The sequence below is a fragment of the Cibotium barometz genome, chromosome 42 (assembly GCF_041138505.1).
Source record: "Cibotium barometz isolate CiBa-2024 chromosome 42, ASM4113850v1, whole genome shotgun sequence".
NCBI classification, from domain to species: Eukaryota; Viridiplantae; Streptophyta; class Polypodiopsida; order Cyatheales; family Cibotiaceae; genus Cibotium; species Cibotium barometz.
In genome coordinates this window covers 27847377-27874115 of record NC_141087.1, presented here as the reverse complement: position 1 = coordinate 27874115, position 26739 = coordinate 27847377, and positions in this window count along the sequence as shown.

Sequence of the window (26739 nt, the reverse complement as noted above, 5' to 3'; positions counted from 1 at the left end):
GATAGGGTCTAGGCTATGCCTATGGATTTTGTCGAAGTAGAAATTGGATACACCATTGGGAAGTGGGTGGTAGGGTGGATCCAAATAAATGGGTGCTTCCAAACAAAGCCCAAATTTTGTTTGAAAAAGTTTAGAGAAACAGGAAAAACTGGGAAATTAGACTCTGGGAAATGATCAAGTTAGTCCAAAGGAGTAGAGTTTTTCTACTTTCATGATCAAGGAGTAAGCCATTGGAGAGTGATATATGCATTGTACAAAACCACTGATCATCTCTTACAAGTGAGAATCCTTAAGGGACCCCATAGGAGGAGCCACACACATTTCCTAGTGTAAGGTCTTTCTAGTAGTTATGGGATGGTGCTAGTTAGATGAACACTAGGCCTGTGTGTATGATGCCCCCAAGTGGGACTCTCTACCTAATACATATATATATTATTTCCATGATTTTGGAAGACGTATTGTATACATGAGTATGTATGTCCTTACGAGTCTTTACTAAGGTAGTAATAGTTGGTTCATATAATATTAGGTATACCTGTCTCTAGACTCATGTCAACTCACGTGCCCAAACTCATGGCTCATGTCCCCAAGCTCACGTGTGTTTACTCACATGTTTAACTTACATATTTTTGTGCAAGACTATTATTCTCAAGTCTTTTTGTGTGGAACTATTGGCCTCTCATCTTTTTGTGTAGGGCTGTTGGGCTTCCATCTCCCAACCCAAAAGTTGATTTGGCCTAGTTTTTGAAGTTTTGTGAGGTTTTTTGGACTTGATGGAGATGATTAATAATTTGAGTCGTAGTTAGTGGTGGTCATGCAAGTAATTAATTATTTTTATTTGTTTATATTGATTTTACATGCTTCTAAACTACTAATTTCAAAAAATGCATGAATAAAAATTGACAATCTAGTTCTAATGCACACCTAATGGAGCTTAATGCTTATGTATTCTACTCCTAATTATAATTGCTAAGCCATACCTTGGATTTATGCAATAAGATCAAAGCCATATCACCAAGTAGGTTATGGAACCAAGCTACCTCACAAGCTACCATAGTAGTGTCCCTGTACTCTACCTCTATGCTCAATAAGGTAACTGTTTCTTATTGCTGCTCCAACTCACAGAAACACTCCTTAAAGAAAACATGACACTGCTACTAGATCTCTTATATGTGACACTACTAGCACAACCAACATCTATGTACCCATGTAGTTGTATCTATATATGACAGCCTCATAAAAAAGTTCATAATCAATTGTGGTCTTTATGTACCTGAGAATTCCTCTAGCCACATCCAAGTCTGGCTTCTTGGGGACAGGCCACATCAACTGACTCACAAATCTAATAGCATAGCTAAAATCTGGTCTAGTAATTATCATATAGATCAAGCTAACTAATACATGCCTATGCATAGTGGGGTCCTCCAAAACCTTACCTGTATCATTGGAAAGCTTTATGTTATTCTCCAATAATGGCACTAAAATAGGCTTACAACCTATCATACCATACCTGGAAAATACATCCAAGCTATATTGCCTATGTTAATAATAATAAAATGTCATGAGATGATCTAACCACCTCTATAGCTAAGAAATGTTGTAGTTCATCCCAATCCTTCATCTCAAACCTTTGACTCAAAAGCATCCTGATATCATGTATATCAGCATCACTATCACCATTGATAAATTAACAATGATAATCAAGTCATTCACATAAGCAACTAATAGCATGATCCCCCTATCTATCTTTTTCACATAAAAAGTAAAAATTTGCATTGCATATCTAAAATCGAATTGTAACAAGATACTCCTTGATCTTGTTTTACCATGCTTTGCTTCAAACTATACAAAACAGCAAGTCATGAAAAACGATAACAAAATCACGCAAACAATAGCTCAACTCCATTTTTGGGAAAAAAACCCAAAATGTACCTTTTTTCAAATTTATGGTTGGAGACAAAAGACACTTTCATGTCAAACATTTCTAAAAACCACTACTTTTGTGAAAAAACCACTACTTTTGTGAAAAAAGAATGCATAAAACATTACTTACATTTTACTCTAAACCCAAAAACATCCAATTGAAAAAAGAATTACAAAGGAGAAGAAACTCCTCCAATCAACTAGGAGAGTCATTAGACCTTTTGTTTAAAAATATCAATTGTTTTCTGGCACAAGTGTCTAGAATTTTTTTAACTCAAATCCATACACAAGAATTTCTATATCATGTAAATTAAGCATGTCCACACGTCAACGAATTCCACTTTTCTTTCCTTTTATGCTTTGTTTAAGCATCTCTAGATCATAATTTTCCTTGAGCACGGATAATCTTTGTACCAATACACGTTTCTAGATTGTGTGTTGTACATAACATGCTATCCACAAACTGATAGTTAGGTGGTAAAATTGACATTACTTTTAGACCCAATATTATTTTATGAAAATCTCTTACATGGGGCTAGCACATTGTCTAAGAAAATAAATTTTCTTTGTATATAAAGTTGATCCAATGGTTTAATTTAAGCATATTTGGATGTTAAGACAAATAGGTATATGGAGTCCATGGCCATAGAAAAGGTTTATTAAAAGCAAAGATGTCTCTAGATTTAGATAGAAATCCCACGATCGAAACGTTTGGATCATTAGTTTTCTATCTAAATCTAGAGAAATCATTTCTTTAAATAAGCCTCTTCTATGGCCATGGACTCCATACACCTAATTATATTAACATCAAATATATGCTCTAATTCAATGATTTGGATAAAGTGCAATTATTGGGATAAAGTTAGTTAAATTCTTGTAGAAGAAAAAGCACATTTTTGTAATTCTAAGTAAAGAATGCATTATACATTACATAGACATGCATGAATTATTAGTAGTTCTAAAGAATATTAGATCTTGTCATTGATCTTGTTTTTTCCATTTTGTTATTTGACATGAAAAGTGAAAAAAAAGTTACCTTTAAATTGGCAATATGTACATTTTTTAAAAGAAGTTATAGCTCTCATAATTTCCATTCTGGCAATGAGGTTGAATGTTTTCTTATAGTCAATACTATAGGTCTGTGTATAATCCTCCACCAATCCTGATCACTGATCCATCTCAGTTATGCTTGACCTTATACACCCACTTGCATACAATTATATTTTTTTCTTTAAGCAAAGGCACTAACTCCCATGTTGTATTTGCATCCAATGCTTCTGTCTCCTCATCCATAACATCTCATTTTTTTATTTTTTTTAGATGATACATGTGTACCTACATCTATCCTCAATGTGCCTAACCCCATGGATTAACATCTACTGCTAGAGGACTCTCTAGTTAACTAAGCTTCTATGATTTCTACTCTACATGTGGGGAAACATCATTACTTCTTACATTTACATCTTTTGTTGCCTTCACTACCAGCTACTCTTCTAATCAAGCACTACATCTCTACTTACTCCCATGTCATGAGTGGTAGGTTTATAACACCTATAACATTATTTCTCCAAAGCATAACTAAATGAAGGTCTATTTCTCTACCTTTAGGGCTAACTATGTTCTCACTTCATTGGGAACATACACATATGCAATACATCCAAACACTTTCAAGTGAGACACATGTGGTTTTATGTCTATAACCTTCTGTTTGGGCGTCATGCCATGAATAGCTGCATTGGGGATCCTGTTCATTATGAAAAAGCAATTGCTCTACTACTTTAGCCCAAACATGATCTGATAATACATCCAAACACTTTCAAGTGAGACACATGTGGTTTTATGTCTATAACCTTCTGTTTGGGCGTCATGCCATGAATAGCTGCATTGGGGATCATGTTCATTATGAAAAAGTAATTGCTACTACTTTAGCCCAAACATGATCTAACATATTCTTTTCAGACATCAAGGCACATTCCACTTTTACAATGTGCCTAATTTTTCTTTCTACAACACCATTCTATTGTGGAGTGTATCTAAATGTAACTATCGCTTGATTCCTTGATTTCTTAAGAAATCACTAAACTCATTGGAAAAATAATCTCCTTCACCATTTGATCTCAGGCATTTTATTTGCATATATTTTTCCTTCTTGACCAAGGCTTTAAATCTGCATATATTTTTCATTCTTGACCAAGGCTTTAAATCTTTAAAATTGAGCAAACACCTCACTTTTCTCCTTCATGAAATAAACCCACATTTTCAAATAATGTAACATAATATGTATAACCTGTAATTATTGTAGTCTTGGTCAGTCCCCATACATCTGAATGTATAACATCCAATGGCCTTGCACTAACATACTTTTCAAGTGAGAAAGTATGTTTGGCATGCTTACCAAGATGGCATGCTTCACATACTTTATGCATACCATCAACCTTAAACTTCAGCAAGCCTATAATAATATTTTTGGCATGCATAGACTTCAACCACCGTTGTATATTCACATGACCAATGAGCTTGTGCCATATGTCTATTGGAATTAGGATTAGGGTACCAATAATGCACACACACAAGATAGAGAAGCTTGAGAGCACACAAACTCACTAGATTAGAATGAAAAAATGTGTGTTAGATACAAAATATAAGCACACCCCAAAATGAATAGATAAGAGGGTGTACATACGCACAGGGGAAAAAACCTCCTAGTGAGGAAAAAAGTTGCTCTAGTGGTCCTAAGTGTGTTCACACACATCACTACCATATAATGCTACAAATCCCCCCTAGAGTGATTTTATGAACATGTACAGGGTATGGCCGATCAATCCTGAAAAGGCAATAAGCCCAAAGCTTTACAAAAATCCTCAAACTTTTCACGAGGAAGAGCCTTCATGTCATGTGTAGGCATATAGACCAAACTGATCTCTGCTTGTAGAGAGTCTTTCCCTAACATAGTTCAATGCACCTCAATGTGCTTAGTGTGAGCTTGAAACACTAGGTTCCTCACCACTGCTAATGCGGCTGTCAGTGAAACTTGTAGTGCTAGCCAACACCCAAATCAACCATAAGACGTCTGAGCCACACACACTCAACTGTAGCTGTAAAGTCTCCCTGCACTCAGTTTCATAGCTAAAAGTGGCCACTATAGGCTACTTCTTGTTGAGCCATGATATACATGAATCACCAAGGCGAAAGCAAAACCCACTAGTGGACACTCGTGTGTCATAACGTCCAACCCAATTTGAATCATTGAAACCCACTAGTGGACACTCGTGTGTCATAACATCCAACCCAATCTGAATCATTGAAAGCATGCACCTGTGACTCACCCCCTTCTTTGGATAAAATAATCCAAAATATTGAGTGCCCTGTAAATAGCAGAAAACCCTCTTAACATCTTGTCGATGCTTTGTACCTGGCCTATGCATAAACTTGCTCAACTGTGAGACCGCATACTTATATATGGCCTCGTGTTGCACACATAAAGAAGGGATCCAACAGCCTGCTGATACAAACTGGCATCAAAAGAGTCTCCTGCATCTTAAAGACTAAGTCAAGTACCTATCTCCATAGGTGTAGCCCCACAGGTTTACAGTCTTCAAGATGAAACCTCTTCAATAGTTTATGTACATATTTAGACTACAACATAACAATGCCATCATTGTGCTACATAAATTGAATCCCCAAATAGTAATGAAAGGGGCCCAAATCTGACGTCTCAAATGATGACTGCAAATCAGCCTTAAAGGTTGAAATCTGATCTATATCGGGTCCTGTGAGTAGCATGTCATCAATGTATAGAACGACGACCAAAAATGTGTCCTTACGCATCTTCACATAGAGGGTACTCTTTGTTGGACTGTTGCAAAAATCATTTACAACCAAGTATGCATGAATCTTCTCATACCATGCTCTAGGAGCCTACTTGGTTGCAAAAATCATTTGCAACCAAGTATGCATGAATCTTCTCATACCATGCTCTAGGATCCTACTTAAGGCCATAAAGAGCCTTTTTCAACAACCTGCATACTTTAGACTCTTATCCTTTCATAGTAAAACTAGAAGGCTACGATACATACACCTCCTCATATGAATCACCATTCAAGAATGTAGTCTTAATGTCTAACTGATGTACATTCCACCCATGATGTGCTGCCAAAGCGATGAGACACCTAATGGTAGTCATATGAGATGTGGGTATAAAGGTCTCATCATCATAATCAACGCTCTTTTGCTGGGCATACCCCTTTGCAACAAGTCTGGCCTTGTAGGCGTAAATGCTACCATCTGCTTTTTGTTTTAACTTATAAACTCACTTAGTACCAATGGCCTTCTTGCCATGAGGCAGATCTATCAAATACCAGGTGTCATTCTTGAGTATAGAGTTATACTCATCCTGCAGCATAGAATGCATCCAATGATCGTCATCCTGTGCTTCCTCAAAGGAAACAGGTTCCTCCTCATTACATAAAGTAGAAATGAGAACATGATCCACATGAGAATAATCTGCGTGATGAGAACCTGCACGAGTTCTTCTAGGTAAAGGAGCTTCCAACTTGCTATCCCTCAATGTCTACACAAGCCATTTTCACATACGCCTAGATTCTTCTATGGTTGCTCTCTCCTCATCCACTACAACCTCAATAATTGCCTCATCAAAAGGCTGATTTGCAGGCTGATTCTGCACCTGCAAAGGATGAATTTCAGCACTTGGTTGAGCATTCAATTGCTCTACATATGGTTTCCCTCCTCCACTGAACAAAGGTAGGAGCATTCAATTGCTCTATATATGGCTGCCCTCCTCCATTAAACAAAGGTAGGAGCAAATCAAACATGTCCTATGAGCATACATTCTGCTATTTTTTGCATGAAAGCATGGGCTGAACTGAGTTTTTAACAAAAACAACATCTCTACTTGCCAAAATCTGCTTTGAGGCCAGATGGTAGAGTCTATATCCCTTGCTTTCTGAACTGTATCCCATAAATATGCATTTGATTATCTTATCACATCAAGCTTACTACGGTGTTGCTCAGGTATAAGAGCATAACCAAGACAACCAAAAACACGTAGATGAGCCATAGAAGGCTTCTTGTCATGCCAAGCTTCATAAGGAGTTTTAGACTGCAAGGCCTTGGTAGGGCATTTGTTCAACACAGTTTACGCACATAGTTGCCTCTAACCAAAAACCATGAGGTAAATCTTGGGCTTTCACCATACATCGTGCCATCTCCATGAGAGACATGTTCTTCCTCTCAGCCACACCATTTTGCTGAGGTGTGTATGGCAATGTACATTGATGCCTTATGCCTTTTTTAGTCATATGTGCATGAGATTCCTTGGACATATACTCCCCCCCTCGATCTGAACGAAGAGTGCCAAATTTACATTCATATGCATTTTTAGCCATGGATACAAAGTGCCTAAAGCACATAAAAACCTCTGACTACTGCTTTAATAGATACACCCAGCTATATCTAGAGTAATCATCAATAAAAGTAACGAAGTACAGATATCCTCCAATAGATGGTGTCCTCATACATCACTATGTATAAGCTATAATTTCTTAACAGCTCTCACAAATCCATCCTTTGGAAATGATGCTCGATGCATTTTACCAAGAATACACCCCTCACATACATGTCTAACAGGGGGTCTCAAGAGTTGGCAACTCAGATACAATATCATGCCTTTGAAGGCGTAACAAACTGCCATAATTTAGATGGCCAAATCGTGGATGCCATAATTCTACATCACTCATAGCATGAGTCGTAGAGACTGAGTAAGCATCATGCTGCAACTTCTCAAATACATCCATCTTGTATAGGCCATGAAACAAGGTACCTAAGGTAATGATAGAATGACCATCATTTCTATCCTAAACTGTACATCTGTCATCCACAAATTTCACCATCAAGCCTAACAAGGCTAAGGCTGAAACTGATAGCAAGTTCTTCTTAATGCTTGGCACATATAAAACTTTAGAAAGAGTAAATGCACCCCCATTTGCAACAGTGAGCACAACTCTACCAACTCCTTTGATAGGATATGAGAAACCATTTGCACATGTGACGGTTCCTGCACTTGGGACAAATTCTAGAGATGAGAACAATTTTTTTGTGAAGTAATGTGCTTACTAGCACCACTGTCAAAGTACCAAGCATCCGATTACTCCACTGACATGCATACATCATGAACATAAGAGTCATAACTGCAATGTACAGTCCATGCCCAATCATCTTGAGTAAAACAAAGAAGAGGAGGATTGGATAGCATGGAGTTTCCATGGATATTCATGAAATTGAGTTTCTACTTGAGAGCCATTTAGAGAATAAGAACTAGATAGCATGGAGTTTCCATGGCTAATACGATTGAGTTTTTATATGGGCCCTCCCTAAAAAAACATGTAAGTGTGAAACACGACTTCTATAAATGGCTAATATTACTGAGTTTTTACCTTGGTTACGATAGCAGAAGTAGTGAAGAGGAAAGAGGTCAGATTTATGCCACAATTGAAAACCAAGGGCCAAATCGTCAATTCTCTGTCATCCATACTCCAGCTGAGTATAAGGGTAAGTCATTTAAACTTTCGATTGATTCAGGCAGTACTTATTCATTTATTTCCTCAGGATGCTTGCGTAAGCTAGTCTTAGCGCGGATCCAAGCTCACCACACCAAATGTGAGGGCATGAATTATAAACAAATCCCTAGATCTGATGAGTCAAATGCATATATAGGCAATCTTTAATCCCAAGTATATGCTTGAGATCTTCCTCTAAACTAGCCCAACATAGGCCATAGAGACAACTCTTCATTCCATACACTTGGAAACGAATTCCTTCTTCTCTGCACTTGGTGCAGATGCATCAGCCAACCATGCCCGATTCTTTTTTCTTTTCCCCCTTCTCTAGCCTTTTCTTGCACTCGTTTATGTAGTGCGATGGTTTCCTGCAATAGTGACACTGGCCCTTATTTTTAGGCTTATCACCTTCTTTCTCTGCATCCTTACTTGAGGATTCTGATTTTGGCTTATAGCCACCATGCAAAGAAGCTTTACGTGTGTCTTTCTGACTGGCAACAAAAGCTTGGTCACCAACTCACATAGCAGATCTGTTTTGTCTAGACTGCTCTTCTTGCAAGAGTACTGAAACTAGCTCATCAAATTTAAGGGCAGTTGGATTTCCCTTCATCATGAGTCTAAGGGTAAAGGCAAAACTCTAATAAGAATCCGGGCAATGCATTGAGAACTATGGGCCCCAATGTACTATCATGATATATCTCATCCACACTAGCAAGCTACTCCTTAAAATCTTTGATCTTGGTCAAGAAGCTGTCCATTGAGTCTCCCTCATTCATGCGCTCAGACTCCAACTTTTTGCACAGATATGAAACACGTGCTTCATTACACACTTGGTATAATGCAGCAAGTGCATCCCATGCCTATTTTGAAGTCTTCCATGATCGAATATGAGGAATAATGCTTTGCTTCATAGAAAATGCAAGCAATGCATGTGCTTGTGCATCTCTTCCATCCCATCTCATTTGCGCAGCAGTGGGAGGTATTTGTGGGGCATGTGGAGGAGCCACATCTATATCAGATTCTACTTCAAATGTACTTGTAGCACCTGGTTACACTGGTAGTTGTAAAACAAGACGAGTTTCACTACCACTGACCACATTCTAAAGGCCTTTAGCAACTAGTATATGCCTCATCATATAGAACCACAATGGTAGTTAGTCCCATCAAATTTGTCCTCAGCAAGACAACATGATGAATACATCACTATTGCGAGCCATGACTATCTACAAAATGTAAAATCTTTCAACACACTACAAGTACTCGGTATTCACCTAATGCAACCCCAAATGGTTCCCAACTAACTGAATCACCCGCAAAGTGTATGAAAAATAACACAGAGTAGAGAATAGAGTGTTAGTGGTGAAAGCATAATGGTCAATGTTGTTGAAGACATTGTAGATGCTGCGGCACACCAAATCTTTGCCACTGCATAGCCCAAACACCCAAAATCGAGTAGAACCAATCCAAAATGATGCCTCTCCAGAACGTCTGCAAAAACCTTGCGGTGCCCAAAACGCACCCGAATCACACCGTGGACCCCGAAAATGTAGTATACTTTGTATACATCACACTACAGCATATACCTTGTTTTCCTAAGAGGGTATCTCAATCAGAGATAGAAAAACAAGGTCGTGTGATGAGTAGGGAGGCAGACTACTAGATCAAGTGTCAACAAGGAAGCTAGCTCCTCTGATACCAATTGTTGGAATTAGGGTTAGGGTTGCAACAATGCACACACACAAGATAGAGAAGCTTGAGAGCACACAAACTCACTAGATTAGAATGAACAAATGTGTGTCAGATACAAAAGATAATTACACACTCCAAAATGAGTAGATAAGAGGGTGTACATATGCAGCACGGGGGAAAAAACCTCCTAGTGAGGGAAAAAGGGCCCCGACGGTTCTAAGTGTGTTCACACACATCACTACCATATAATACTACAATGTTAATATCAGTATGACACCTGTCTCATGTGCAAACATGGTTGCCTTCACCTCAAGCATCCAAAGTAGACATCCTGCCATTTTTATTACCCTTTGCAACCAAGCAGCACTGATTTTTACAGTCTTCCACAAAACATCCTAGAGAATTTAACCTTACTTATAGACCTTGTTAGAGCATCTGTCTAATAGATACCAAGTTCTTTATAATATTTGAAACATGAAGTACATTTTCCAAGTACTTAATTTTACCATCTCACATAGATAATGGCACTTTACCAACATGCACAATGGGATGTGCAGTATCATCACATGTTTCCACATATCTTGATTTTTTCATTTTCTACATATCTCTAAACCACTCACCATGATGTGGTTAGAGGCACCAGAATCCATATATTAAGTATCTCTTGATCCTGACATGCCTTCTATCATGAAACTAAACATTTGTTGTATCACAAACAACTGGTTACTTCTGTTCTTCACCTTATTTACTTGATGATGCATAGTTGCCTTACCGTAACTTTCCACTTTTGATATCGTTCTTCTTTTAATAATAGTACTTTTCCATCTGCCCTAGTTTTCCATAGTAATAGCACTCTATGCTATTTGCATTTTGATTTCTTTGCCAACCACCTCGGCCTCTTTAGCTCCCCCTACCTCTAAAGTAGCCACTTTATCCTGTTGTACATTAGAATCATGTTATTGTTTCCAAAATGACCTAAACCTCGACCTCTAGAAATGATGATCTACCTCTACCTCTATACCTGTATATCTAAGTGGAAGGCCAACTCATGTGAAATTTATGGATGAATGTCCCCCAATATTCATCTCCTCATCACAAATGAGAAGAGCAATCAACCTCTTGAAAATCAAGAAAGCTCTCTCAAACTCCAATGGAAGTCTAAAATATTGGTTGTATTCCTTGCCAAAACCATTCAATAACATGCACCCTCTCACTTATTTGGGCATTCTATTCTTCCCATCTGTACTTCGATAGTATTTATTGCACCCTGTAAATTTTCACATACCTTTTCTTTCTCAATCTAGTGATTTTGAGATTTATGTTAACATTACTTCCTTACTCGTCACTTTGGGCTGATTTATAAACATAATGTACTTGGTTGGAAAGTCTTATTATATAACCTAAGAGACCTATATGACCATCACATACATAATTGATAAAGGAGATTAAGAAGGGACTGTTTTGATTTAGGATCAATTGGATATAGTGACCGTTTTGATTTAGGATCAATTGGATATAGTGACCCCTCTACCCATAAGTCCGCACGCTTTTTGATCATCTCTATTCTCTTACATTATTGATTATTGCATCAAGGTAACCTTTGTACTTAACTCTTATACATAGGTGCATACTTAGTATCAAGTTGAAGGTGAATTTCCCTTTTCTTACTTTGTGTATTCTATAATTCCACTAAGAATTAATATTACATATCATTGAACAAAATATTATTAAATCTTGCAAGAAAAAATTACATTTGAATCTATAAAAAAAACTAACCCCCATGGCTTTGTTCTTCTTTGAACTTGTAGTGTGATAGGAAAGATCAAAATAAAGAGTAAGATGGGTTTTTTGGTTCCAAGTCTATGGCATTAGAAAACCAACACTCTTTATCTTTAATCCTTTTTTCTACCCTAATCTTTACTGTAAATGGGAACAATATCACTATTATTAATGTGAGAATGGAGGAAAAAGAGAAAAAGCTACCACAAAAAAAGGAGGGAAACTAGAAATTCATACTACAAAGTCAATAATGTTTCAAAATACTTTTAAAAAAATGGGATTATTGAAAGTAAACTTTACAATCAAAGAATAATTATAGAATTCCTCAAATTATTAAAAATTTAAAATACTAAGCTAGATTATATAGACTATTTAAATCTGGGACATTTAAGATAGTTGGAATGTCAGTAGCATCATAAGTAGATTTCATCCCAGACTTGGTCAAACTACACATAATAATAATAAAATATTCAATGAATCTATTATAATATTAGTAAAAGGCTATTATGATCATGTCAACGGATTAATGCAAGGGCAAAGGGAACCAGACCATGGATAAGAAGCACCAACTCACAAGCTTGAGCACCCATTTCACGCCATGAAATAGATTCATATGTTTCATGAGCTCAGTTTCTATTACTTTACATGCATATTTTTTGGTCTTGGAGAGTGAATGAGTATATAGGACCATCTAGGGTATCGCCGTTTGCATAAATAAGGGAAAGAGACCATCTAGGGTATCGCCGTTTGCATGAATAAGGGAAAGCGACCATTTCACAATGCGAAAACCTCCACTTGGTAGCATTTCATGATGTGAAAAGATACACACTATTTCATGTCATGAAAAGCTAGGCGTTTTCACGCTGTGAACGGCTGAGAAGATCCAACGAATCGCATCTTGCCACCCCCCATGTGGTAGGCCCAATTAAGATGGCTGCCATGCTGACGGTTGGCCCATAAAAACGTTTATCTTTCCCTTTTCTTGCATTTCACTCCTACTCATCTTCAACAATCTGCATCTCCGCTCTAAAGATTATGTCCATCGTCTACGCTCATTCCACCCGACACTTCACCGCTTCCACTTCTCAGGTAGGAGCTCATACGCTCTCACATTTGAATACTTCAATCGCTTTCCTAACTCTCAAACAACTCTATCCTCATAAGGATTCAGTACTATGAACTCTATTAACCCAATTCTAGGGTTAACAAGAGCTACCACCATTATCTTATATCAAGGAGTCACGGTAGATACAGCAAAGGGTCATACATTCATGATATGAAGCAATAGTGTCCAAAACTACAACTTGGACGGGCGCTTGTAATGGTGTGATGGAGAATTTATGGTGATTCTCGCTTCAAGAGCGTGTGGTAGCAAGTTATAATGAAGTCCTATGTGATGTACTTCATGGATACATTATGAGAGTAATCATTGTAATAGCATTAGGACTCTTATGACCCTAAAGTGTCTGGCCGGCCATAGTTTAAGTGAGTGTAAACACTTATAGCCATGTATATAAGAGAATTTCTCTCATAATACAATATACTCTCCCATTGTGCAATTGAGTCTTGCTCTTGCTAATCCTCTTGCGAATCTCTATCCCTAATGCATGCTAGTGAGTGTGTGAGTGAAGTGAGGTGACAGGAGGGACGAGGATCCATAGTGCAACACGGTGGTGTGACAACGCTCATGGGAGACACGGTGGAATTGCTTCTCAAGGAGTTGTAGAGCTTGGATACCTCAAGGGTTACGAGCTCAGCCATTGGAAAGATCCTCACATGATAGTTGTGGTTCACCAGGTAATCTCTTTTTGAATGTGTTTCAAGGAGGGTTAGGGTGAGCCATAACATTTTTGGTGCCACCTCCGACAAGCCATCCCTTGGCTTCTTCCATCGTTTTGTCTGTGATCTACGCATAACCCATTGCCCATTATCTTGATTAATAGTTTCGCATGAAAAAGATGTGGATTTGATAGTGATTTGTGTGAGATTTGGTGTAGAATAGCTCTCTTTCTTATTTTTGAAAAGAATGCTTTTTACTTAATTTTTAGATTCATTTGTCATTTTTTGGTTTTTCATGTTCTTAGGGCTTGCACATAGTTTTTATTAGGCTTAGTTTGCATTCATTGCATCAAACAATGCAAGAGAATGCAATTCTTAGTGAATGTTAGCTCTCTTTAGTTTAAACATAGAACTAAGATCATTAATTTTAGTTTAATTATGTGTTTTTGTTGAAATTGTTTAGATTAGAGTGTTAGCAAGTATTAGGAGTAGCTTAATCTTTCAAAAAATTTCTTAAAACCACTTGGGGTGGTTGAGCGAGTTCTAGTTTCTTAATTGGTCTGTGAGTTGCATTGAGTGACAAATCAAAACTTGTTTCATCCTTACTAAGTGACGTACTAGAACTTGTTTCTTCTTCTAACTTTCCTTAGATCATTATAGGGATTCATTATGTTTTCCCATGCGATGAGAACGAACTTTCTTTTGGGATCTTGAATCATGTGTCGCACATGTGGGTTTTGTGGTCTGAGGGTTTGCCTTTGAGGTAGATGCTTTCACAACATGTGTAGCTATTGGCTCTTTTGTGGTTACCTCCACAAGCTCCTTTTCCTTGTCCTTTATTTCAACCTTGGTTTGAACAGTTTGGTGGCCCTTGTTTTTCTTGGGTTTAGAAGGTTTGGCTCTTTTGGTTTCTGTTTTAATACATGCTTTTCTACCCATTTTAAAGTGTGTTCTTTTGTATTCTTTTTTACTATTTCTCGTGCACCTTGGATTGTAAGCATGTAAGCTGTTGAAATTTGGGCATTGTGATGAGCTATGGTGGATCATACACTAGAATCAACATCATTAACAAAGTGATTAGTAAATGATTAAGATGTAATTAGTGAATAATTAGCAAATAGATTAATGTAGGCATGGATACTCAAAAACCAGCAAATTCTCATTAGGGCAATGCCTCAATTTATAGAGCTTACATCAAGCATCAAATCCCATTGATTTCTCCATGATTCACTCCCAGAATATCTCCACCTTTTGCTTGATTCTCTCCACCTCTTCTCTTTTCCCTGAATATCTCCCAGAATAACTCCACACTTCCAAGAATATCTCCACACTTCCTAAATCTTCTCATGCTACCCTTTATTCTCTCCCAGTAGATTCTTCTCACCTTTTCACAGGTTCTTTTACAATTACATCTCCTCTTTTACAGCCTCTATCCAAGAGCTTGTTCCCACACACACCCTATTCACTTGTATATTTCAACACCTCCCCTCAAGTGAATAATCCTAGCACACTTGGACCCTGTATCAAGTTTCCCTCTTACTTGATAGCCCGTGACCAGTGCCTCAAGTCCCTAAACTCCATAGTCCTTGACACTCTCTCTCTCTATGTGTCCAAGGCTACTATAAGTGCCCGTGACCTTGACTAAAGTGCTCACACATACATCTACCACGTGGCCTACATCATCGGTGGCTCAAAGATGGTTTTACTTTATTGGGGCAGGTTACATTGGGTTGTGGGGTCTCTCTCTCTCTCTCTTAGAAAAGATGATCCGACTCCACTTCCTTTGGAGCCTCCATGAAGTTTGCCGATGTCGTTCCTTCTTCACTGGGTTTGCTGTAGCAGTCTCTCGCCATGTGTCCTGGCTTTCCACATTTGTGGCAAGTGAAGGTCCTCCCTCCTACTCTATCTCTTCCTCGTCCTCGTCCTCAAGAGAATCCTCCTCGGGTGAAGAATGCTTTTTCCTCTCCTGTTGTTGAGTCGAGCCCTTTCTTCTCTTTGCCTCTGCTCTCTTGCTCTAGTAGAGCTGCTTCTATCTCGCGTATCTTCAATTCAGGTACATTCTTTAGTGTTGCTACAATGTTTTCATAATCTCCTTTGTCCACACTCTTCAGAAGTACAGCTAATGCTTCATCATCTTTTACCTTTTTGCCAATAGCTGCGAGCTGTTGCTTAATGCTTTTATATTTGTTCAAGTGTGTGATTAAAGGTTCACTTTCCTTCATGTCCAATTTGTAGAATTGCATTAACAGATTTATCTTTGAATTTTTTGCTTGTGTACCAAATAATTTATTGAGTTCATCCCATGCATCTTTTGCCCACTGTATCCCTGTAATGTGATGAATGATTTCATCATTTAAACTGAGTGCAATAAGTCCCAATGCTTTTTCATTCCTACTCTTCCACTCATTTTTCCCTCTCTCTGGGCATTCATCTCTCCCTTCAACTAATCCCCACCACAGATTTTTCCTCATCAGCAAATACATGGTTTTTGTCTGCCATGTATAAGACTTCCCCATTAAATTTGGCTATTTCCTATGCTGAACTCATGGTGATGTGAAGGGGGTCTTACCTCTTGATCCAATTTCAAGATTCAAGGGTAGTGTCTACCCTTTTACAACTCAATCTGGTGTTTAATAGATGATTACAACAGTTTTATCAGCATAAAATCACCAGAAATTGCACTAAATTAAGGGTAACCAATTTGTACGGGATGGTTGGAGTATCAAACCAACTCCGATTTGCAATCTGAAGCTTTAGGGATCTGTATCAGATACCTAATGGTTAATTTGAACCCTCAATTATACCAAAATATAGTGATTAGTATTGATTAATCACTGATTAGTAAATTAATGCTCTGTTTTGTGTGCAAAAAACAGAGTATGTGGGGAGTCCAGATCTGGTGCCTTCCACTTCAAAATGAGCTCAAATGCTTTCAAAGGCATCAATAGCAATGAGTCTAGTAGAGGATTAAGCCAAGAAACACAAGATTTGACCAAATATTGAAAGCTTAATCTCTATTTTACCAAAGTCACCTGTAGATTTGATGAAGAGCTTGGATCTCACTGTAGACTTGATGAAACTAAATTCTGTCTTCACTAGCTTGTAGAGCATGCTTGATTACACCTTGGGCTAAGAGGAATTAGAAGCATTTGATTTGAGCAAGGAGAAATCTTCAATTCCCTTCAAAAAAAATACGCCGGTCAAAAACGTAAATTCTGCTTCCTCTGTTTTGGCGGTTTGCTGCGCCGTCTTGCTAAGCTTGTAGTTAAGGATGTTGGCTAGCTTGTGTTAGAAGCTTGTGCCCTAATTTTATGTGTGCAAGGTGCTAGAGATCCTCCACTGGCTGGGGGTTGAAGGGGAAAGTGAAAAACTCACTAAAAAATTAATTTTTTTGCTAATTATCTGCTAATACTAATTAATTAACTAATAGGCTCATAAACCTAATTGATTCTAGGCATGGCTCTGATACCATGTTGAAATTTGGGCATTGTGATGAGCTATGGTGGATCATACACTAGAATCAACATCATTAACAAAGTGACGTAATTAGTGAATAATTAGCAAATAGATTAATGTAGGCATGGATACTCAAAAACCAGCAAATTCTCATTAGGGCAATGCCTCAATTTATAGAGCTTACATCAAGCATCAAATCCCATTGATTTCTCCATGATTCACTCCCAGAATATCTTCACCTTTTGCCTGATTCTCTCCACCTCTTCTCTTTTCCCTGAATATCTCCCAGAATAACTCCACACTTCCAAGAATATCTCCACACTTCCTAAATCTTCTCATGCTACCCTTTATTCTCTCCCAGTAGATTCTTCTTACCTTTTCACAGGTTCTTTCACAATTACATCTCCTCTTTTACAGCCTCTATCCAAGAGCTTGTTCCCACACACACCCTATTCACTTGTATATTTCAACATAAGCTCATTCCAGGGTACCATGCACAATTTCTCATGCGCCTTGGATTGTAAGCTCATTCAAGGGTACCATGGACAATTGCTCGTTTTACACACTCAAGATGTTAAGAGTTGTATTCTGCAAGATAGATTGCATTGAAGCAACTCACCTTGGGAAATCTTGGAATATGTGATTGATGCCACATGGTTCACATATGGGTTGCAAAGTTTCAGTGACTATGGGCATGGAAGTATTCCAAACTATGTAGTCTACCACTTTGTGTGGTCCATGATAATAGAAACACTGAAATGTTTGCTTAACTATTTCCTGATTAGTTTCCACCCTATGAACTGTGTTTATTTTGGGCACGAAAGATTGAGGTTTTAAGGTAATTGTAGGTGAATTGGGACATTTGGGTGTATCGTGACCAAAGGCTTTGCAATGTATGCAGTATAGAAAGATAGGCCTAGGGTATGTACATTGGGGATTGGGATGGACATAGTGATGACAATGAACACAAGGCATTTCTCCCATCACTTTAAGAGGCATTAAGAATGTTTTGTTTTGAGGGAGCTCATCCTCTCTTGGAGATGCCAATTCAAAGCTTTTAAGTAAGAAGGTATAGAATTTAGGGAATGACAATTCCGAGGTAAATTTTTCTTTAGCCATTACTTCACTTGGTTTAAATGAGGAACATCTCATGTCATGGTTATCCTCCATCAAGTTGCCATCTAAACATATTTCTTCTTTACAACATTGATCGAATGTTTTCGGATTGGATACAATGATCGAGTTGTGTAAGTTGTTTTTCTTTATTCCCATCATGAAACATCTCTTCACAATTGAGCATCATTTAGGTTCTCCCATGGCTCACATCATGAGTCCAAGATTTTTATCCGAAGGATAAAATCTCTAATGGTTTCGTTGTGTTTTCATTCAATTGAATAGAGTTCTCTTGTTACACTCCATTGATCACCTTGTCTTGAATATATTTGTCTAGAAAAGCTGTGGATAAAGGTGGTTTTTAAAGTCCTAAAATTTGTCTTAATTGATGGCATCAATGTGATAAACCATCGACTAGCCTTTCCCACTAAGCAAAGGTTCAACGCATGTATTTTGGTGGGGCATTTTGGATTTCTAAAGGCTTCACATCTCTATTTAAAAATTTGCATGAATTGAACATGATCAGTCATTCCATCATATTTGTCCATAATTTTGGAAATCTATACGATCATGTTTTTGTATGAGTCACTGAGGCCATTTGTGGGTGCTCTTGTGGTTAGGACTTCATGTAGTCCTTGGGCAACCCCCCTTCCTAGATTATACAATATGTACAAGCTTTGGGCATTTAAGAGTTGTAAGGGGTTGGTACCTAGCACGTCTAAGAGTTTAGGACTTGTGGTAGGTCTAGGCAAGGGACTAAATCTTGGAGGGATTGATGTGACCGGGGATGTAAAACCCGCTGACACGCTTGTTATTGGCATGGCAAGTGGTATTGGGAGATGCATTTAGGGCATGGATTACAATGGCTTGAAGAGCTCAGCCATTGGATTTAGTATGGGTGTGGACCCATGTAATCCCTCTATTATTGCCATATCTTGACGTTGCCAATTGCTCCTTAAAAATGAGCAAGCATACGTGTGGTTTTTCTTTCTTTTTAGGTTTTTGTTACAGCCTTAGAAGGCTTGGCGCACCCTTCTCTAGGTCAAACGAGTGTCCATTTGCCTTGATTTTCTTAGGTACTAAGTGCATGTGAATTTCTTAGATATATTTTTTTGAAAGAAGTGTGTGCCACTGGTGTCCCAAATGGACACCGAGGTCTCAAAAGCACGTGAACAGCCGAGATGAACTTTTCCAGAAAAAGTGCATGCCAGTAGAATCTCGGATGGAAGAGAAGGTCTTAAAACCTATTTTCCCATCATTGTCTTAAGATAAATTTTTTTCCTGGAAAGATTTTTCTTATTTCACATCCCATTTTTTAATGTTTCAAAAGGATCTTGGAAAAACTTTGCATGAGAGAGTTGTAGTATTCTTGGAGTACTACAACTTTGTCTCTCTGATGTTTTCGTGATTTCATCATTTAAACACTCAAAAAGTAGCTTGAATATGATACACAATCTTTTTCGGGCTATTTTGGGTGCTTTAAGGTCCATTTTTTGCCTTGATATCCGGGTCAAATTTTGAGGCTGCTTGTCGAAGGCCTAAACAATGGATTTTGCCCTCGAACGCTCTAGACCAATTTCGGAGGGCTCGATGTGGGATTTTCGATAAGCACTAGAATGCGTTCATTGGACTCACGGTCTAGGAGATACGAGCCTCCAAACAGGGTTGTTTTTTTTCCCACGGACCTATTTCATGACGTGAACTAGTAGGTACAATTCATGCTATGAAATGGTTGTCACAGATTTAATTAAATTTAATTATTTATTTATTTCACGTGGAAACCTATTTCACGACGTAAACTAGACCTTTTTCACGACGTGAACTAGTTCTTCATGGATTTTATTTTATTTTTTACGTGAGGGCATGTTTCACGACGTAAACTAGTTCACGATTTTTTTTAAATTTTGTGCACACGGGCCTGTTTCACGATGTGAACTAGACTTGTTTCACTATGTGAACTAGACTCGTTTCATGATATGAACTAGGTATTTCACAGATTTTTTTTAATCTAGTGGAAAATTCAAGTTTCCTTGTGTGTAAGGAATATTTTTTGAATTTTAAATTGGGGAGACATGGGCATTTTTCCAAAAAGGTAAGTGAGAATAAGAAAAGTCAACACTTTTATGACACCCCCTTACACCCTTCATAAACGTCTCCCAAAATGGACAAAAACTGATTGGCATCTTTTCATTCAATGCTCCATTAGCCTTAGTGAGTTATGGAAAAAGATGCTTAAGAATTAATTAAAGATTAATCCTTTCACTAATCTTTATCCCTTTTGGACTAAGAGCTCTAATTAATCACTAATCAATATCAATTCACACCATTGAGCATATCATTGGATAGGTTATGAAATTGCTAAGCTATGTGCCTCAACTAATGTGTAAACTAGTCCATAATTAGAGATTAATTAAACTCTTGATTTTAGTCTCTTCTCTTTATGCAAAATTAAGCAAAAGAGAGGGAAATTCCTCTAACTGATGCAAAATTAAGCAAAAGAGAGGGAAATTCCTCTAATTGATGAAGACATTAGTGTAACTAGGTGTTTTGATGCATTTAGATACTCTCAAAACACTTAAAAACACTAATTTTGACCTTTTACATGATCGATTTTGACCTTGAAAAATACATTTTCTAGTTTTTTGACCTCTTGAACTGGATTACTCCTCACTTAATAACAAAAACCAATCAATTAAGAAAGAGTAGTTTATTTTAAGAGTTTTTAATGTTTTTGAGAAATGTTTTAAATGATTAAGCTACTCCTAATACTTCCTAACACTCTAATGCATACAAATCAAACAAAAAATATTTTAGCTCTATGTTTAACTCGAAAAAGAGAGCTAAAACTCACTTAGAAATTGCATTCCATTGCATTTTTTGATGCAATGGAAGCAAAAAAAGCCTAATACACTCTATGTGCAAGCCTTAGAAAATTAAAAACTAAATTAACAACAACAAAAACAACAATTTAAGCTAAAAATTAAGCAAAAAAACATTCTTTACAAAACAAAAAAGAGAGCTATTCTTTACCAAATCACACACAAATCTCCATCAAAACCACATCTTTTTCATGGAAACCCACTAATCAAGACTATGGGCAATGGGTAATGCATAGATTAGAGAAAAAAGATGAAAAAAGCAGGGGATGACTCCCTGGTAACGGTGCCAAAAATGTTATGGCTCACCCAAATCCCCGTTGAAACACATGTTACAAGAAGTTTACTTGGTGAACCACAACTGTTGTGAGGATCCTTCCAATGGCCGAGCTCGTAACCCTTGAGGTTTCCAAGCTCCACAACTCCTTGAGAAGCAATTCCACTGCACCTTTGTTAATCCCATGTTGGATTAACAAATATGCTCCTCCATTTGAGGACATTAATACATGCAAAGGTACTATAAAAGTTGTACATTATGAGATACAGGCCACCCAAGGCCTTAGTTAGAAGTTTTGGGCACCCAAGTGTGAATAAGGGCCTTAGTTAGAAGTTTTGGGCACCCAAGTGTGAATAAGGGCCATGTAAGGTATTTTCTCCTAATAAATGGACACAATCCCCCTTTGTGTTATGAGAGCTTTTGTCTTGTCTTGTGACAGAGTGAGAGAGTGCATGTGCCTTCTTTATGCATGCTTCTGTAGAGGAGTGAAAGAGAGATTGCCTTGTGTGTGGTGGTGTGAGCGACTCCACGGTGACAACGTTGTGTGGACAAAAATAGAGACTGATGATATGTATATACTGTACAGAATACTAAGAGCTTCTGGAATATGCAATCAGTTTTGGTCAATTCTAAGTCTCGGTTAAGATAAAATTAAATGTGCAAGAGAGAGAGTGTAGAGAGAGAAAATTAAAACTTTTTTGCATAAATTTTGTAAAGTTTTGTGAGTTTTTAAGGTTACCCTGTGACATGGCTGGTGGGCTATGATGACTGGGAGCTTGTGTGTTAGTAGGAGCTTAATTTGGAGTGGGTGGCAACCATGTAGGCCACCAAGTGGCAGTTTTAATGAACCAAGTGGTAGGCTGGAAAGCTCAGGAAGCCTCCTAGAGTAGGCGCCCAGTTTTTGGAGATGGAGAGCTCATTTTGCAGTTTTGCGTGGAGATGGAGAGCCTAGAAGAGCTGTTTTGAGAAGTTGTGAAGCGGTGGATGCAGAGGAGACCAAAGGGAAAGCTTGCTACTACGGATGCTTGAAGAGCAAATTGTGAGCCTGAGTTGCTGAATTTGCTGAGAGGAGTCTACGGAAGGTAAGATTGGGCTAGTATCTGCATTTCTATCATGGAGGACAATTGGATTCTGGAGATTTCACTGGCAGGAGAGCCTGAGGAGTAGGCTAAGCTGATTTTGAAGCAGACAGGAGCCAATCAAGTGGCCAAAAGGTAGGCGAGTTTTGTTTTTGGAGTTTCCTGTTCCAGGTAGGGTAGAGAAGTAGGCCGATTTGAGAAAGGAGCTGTGCAGGATTGCTGAAATCTATTCTAAGGAATTTGGAGTTGTTTCTAGGTGTTATCTAGTTGTATTTGCCACAGTTTGCAAGCATACAATGTTCAGATTTTGTGTGGAGTAGAGGAGAAGCTACACGAGGAGGTTTTTGTCAGGAAGCTTGCTGGAATTTATGATTTTCAGATCTGTTTGGGTATTTCAATTTGCTGTAATTTTGTGGAAGTGTTTTTAAGGTGTTGTAGGCCCAAAGCAATAAGAAAAGAGGTGAATTCTGAATTGAATAGTTGGCTACAGCAAAACAGCAGAGCAAAAGGAGTTGAATTGAAAGAGTTTTGCGGAGTTTGTTTGCAGTTACATGCAATACAGTGGATTGTTTTGAGGCTGAATTGTCTAGCCCTATTGTAGCGAAGAAGACTGAGTAGCTTCTAAGTTTTCCTAGAGGTTTAAATGCTGGAAATGATCTACATATGAGGAATGTATTTGATCTTGGAGTTGGGACCACGGATTAATTCCATAAACCTTGGAGATGAAATCAATCCAATGGTAGTGTTATCAGAAGTGCATGGTCATATTTGCTCTATGATTTTGCATATTAGAGATGAGCAATGGATGAACTCCCAAATGTTTCCTGTTCACATGCTCTCAGCTGGAGTACTTGTCTTTGAGACAATGTTTGAAGAAGAATGTGAAGGATCTTTCCAGTACACATCTGAGTAGTTGCTCTCAGTGTTTGTAAGGGTTTTTTTGGGGCTGTTTGTGTTGTAATAGTTGGCTGTCTAGAAAATACAATTTTGGAAATTTGAAGAAAAGCTTTGAGGATAGCCCACCTCTGATATGTATATTGTCCTGGAGTTTGGTCCGGATATCGAAGAGCTGTACTTTGAATATGGTTCTATGTTTGAGGTCGTTTATTCTAAGAGTGATGCAGGGTACTGGTCAGTCATAGTTCATATCGCTGAGGGGGAGTGGGCTGATTATGAATGGGTGTTAGATGATGATGGTTCTGAGGATGTGATGGATGTACAAGTCTGTAAAGACGAAGACTTGAATTGAAATAAAGTTTTGTACATACTCTTGGGTCTGGTGTTTTGGGTGTGTTGTATCAGTGTGTGGAAGTGTGACACCCTATAAAGGCATATATAGCTATACCGCTTCTGTGTCATCACTTTTTGGTGCCTCCACATAGAGGAAGAAATGTCGTTCTGTTTGTGAAAGAAGACAAGGGTTTGTGTAAAGAAAAATTGAAGAGATGGCTCAGGACTTTCCAGAATATTGGGGATTACCGCATGAAAGTGCGTTTAAATTTTTGGAAAAGATGGAGTTTACAGCTTTAATGAAAGACAGGGCAACCCCAGAGATCCTCTCATAGATTTTGACTTATTGCTTTACAGGGTGATGCAAAGCATGGCTATAGATGTTTGTGACCTCATCAACAGGACCCTGAGTACTGTGTAGCTAGAGCTGCATTTTTGACACAGTTTGCCCGTGTAAGAAGCCCGAATAATGTGTGGAAAGAGTTGTGTAAAATTCAGCAAAAGGATGGACAAGATATGGATCAGTATTTGATTGAGTTTGGTAGACTGTGGAGTCTATGGTGTGAGGCTTTGATTCCTAAAGTACCCCCCAGATGATAAAGAGAGACCGGTTTGTGGCTGGTCTGGAGCCAACCCTCCGTCGTCTGAAGGTGGAGCTGAAGAATCTGGATAGCTTTGAGGAAGCTGTTAGAGTTTCTCGAGAGAAGGAGTGGAAGGTGAAGCGTCTGAGAGGCAGTTGGGTGGGAATACAAGAAGAGCCGAAGAAGTTTGTGAAGATGCCAGAGATTGAGAGTATGCATCCTGAAAGAGAAGCTGTTGTTGTTCCTGAACAGGAGGATACTTTGAAGAGAGACATTCATGATGCAGTGGAACTCATGAAGTCTTTAAGTTTGAATTGGATGGAAGCAGGTGGAAGGGGAAGAAATCGGGGTGCTCCAAATAATAGAAGAGATATTTTGCCAACAGGTGAAGGAAATATGGGAGGATCAGGGTGAAGGAAATATGGGAGGATCAGGGAGAGGACGAGGCTATTATTTAAGCAATGTCAAATGCTGGAATTGCGGAGTGTGGGGACATATCAGCCCTCAATGTGATAAACCGGCCAGGGTGGGTGGTGAAATGTATCCCATGATGCAAAGAACCAATGATAGATCAGGAGATCACAGTATTGAGGTAAAAGATCCAAGTCAGCCCTCTACCAGTGGAGTTAAACGAGAAGATAAAGGAAAGGGACCGGCTCTTAGCTTGATAGGAGTGGAGACTATTCCAGAGATCATCTAAGAAAGGAAAACGTGTCCAATTTGACATCAGCCCTCAACCAGAGAAGAAGAAAAGAAAGCCAAGAAGACGCTATAAAACTTCAGATTTGCGTATCGGTCAAGGTAAGGAAGAATACACCCTGATGGGTGATTTAAAAGGAAGGGCAACCAATATAACATTCGCCCAATTGCTTGGATTGTGTCCGAAGCTCAAGAGAGAGTGGAAGAGGTTGGCAAATCCGAGGAAAGCAAATGAGCAGGAGCCCACGCAAGGTGAAATGGAGTTGATGTCTGTGGAAGACCTTCCTGATATCTGTCTGTCGGTTGATGCTTGGTGTGGAGGTGTGAGTGTTGGAGAAGCATATGCTTGGTGTGGAGGTGTGAGTGTTGGAGAAGCATATGTGGATGGTAGTGCACAAATCAGCTGCATAAATATTTAATCAAAAGAAAAGAGAAATTTTTGGTAAATTTATTTTTATGCAAAAAGAGGAATTCCCATGATAATTGAGATCCACGTAATTAAATAGTAAAAGATGAATTTTTGGTATATTTAAAATAATAGATATTTTTATTAAATTTAAAAAAAAAGAAATTTTACATAAATTTATTTTATGCATAAGAAATTTTTAAATGATAAAAGCAAAATTCCCATGACATTTGGAATTCAATCATTTAAGTAAAAAAAAAGAGGAATTTTTTGCATGTTTAAAATGATGGGTATTTTATTTAATTTAAAAAAGAGAAATTTTAGATAAATTTATTTTATGTATAAGAATAAGAAGGAAATCCCATGACATTCGGAATTCAATCATTTCAATACAAAAAGAGAAATTTTAAGCATATTCAAAAAAATGGATATTTGTATTTAATTAAAAGAGAAATTTTTATGGTATTTTAAGTAGAGAAAGGTTTAAATTAAATTTTGGTGACAAAAGAGAAATTTTTACCATTATTCCACCTAGAGAATTAGGGTTGATAATTAAATTGGTAGAAAGAATATTCTTAGATATTTTATGTGGATAAATCACCGAATTGTTATTTACGCAAAAAATTAGATTAACGGAAGAAGAGTATTTTTATTAAAAAAATCCGATATTGGCAATTTCATATTGGGTGTGTAAGTGGTATGACTACCTTGAATTTTGCTTGAAACGCTGGCTAGGGAGCCTACGAACTCTTTTCCTCGGTACCCGGGCAAAACAGAACCAAATTTTTATAAAGGAATCCCACCGATACAGTGGTTGGGCAGTTGGCTAACCCATGGGCTGGTTGGGGTTAGGCTGGATCGAGGGATTCCTGCGATATAAATAGTTACGATTAAGTTACGTTAGTTAGATTAAGTTCTTGAATAGCTTGGTTATGTAAGAGGGAATCAACAGTTGTGCCTCGTTAAAGGAGGAAAAAAGCGGTGATTCTATGGACCAAGTGCAAGTCTTCTTTGATCTGCTGAGTTTGGTTAATTAACTTTGACTCGTTAGATCAATTCTCCTGTTAGACGATTTTCCTGGTGGAATTGCCCATGCCTTCTAGGCTAGGGAAGTTTTTTCGGGTTTGATTTCGAAGGAACCATTGGGCTAGTCTCTTGTCTGGACATCCGTGGGGCGAGGGTGGATCCCTGCCGCCCCGCATGAGAGGCTGACGCTGCTTCTGCCATTGCCAACGCCCTCGGAGGGGGCGGGGGTCTCACAGCCAGCCGCTATGCTG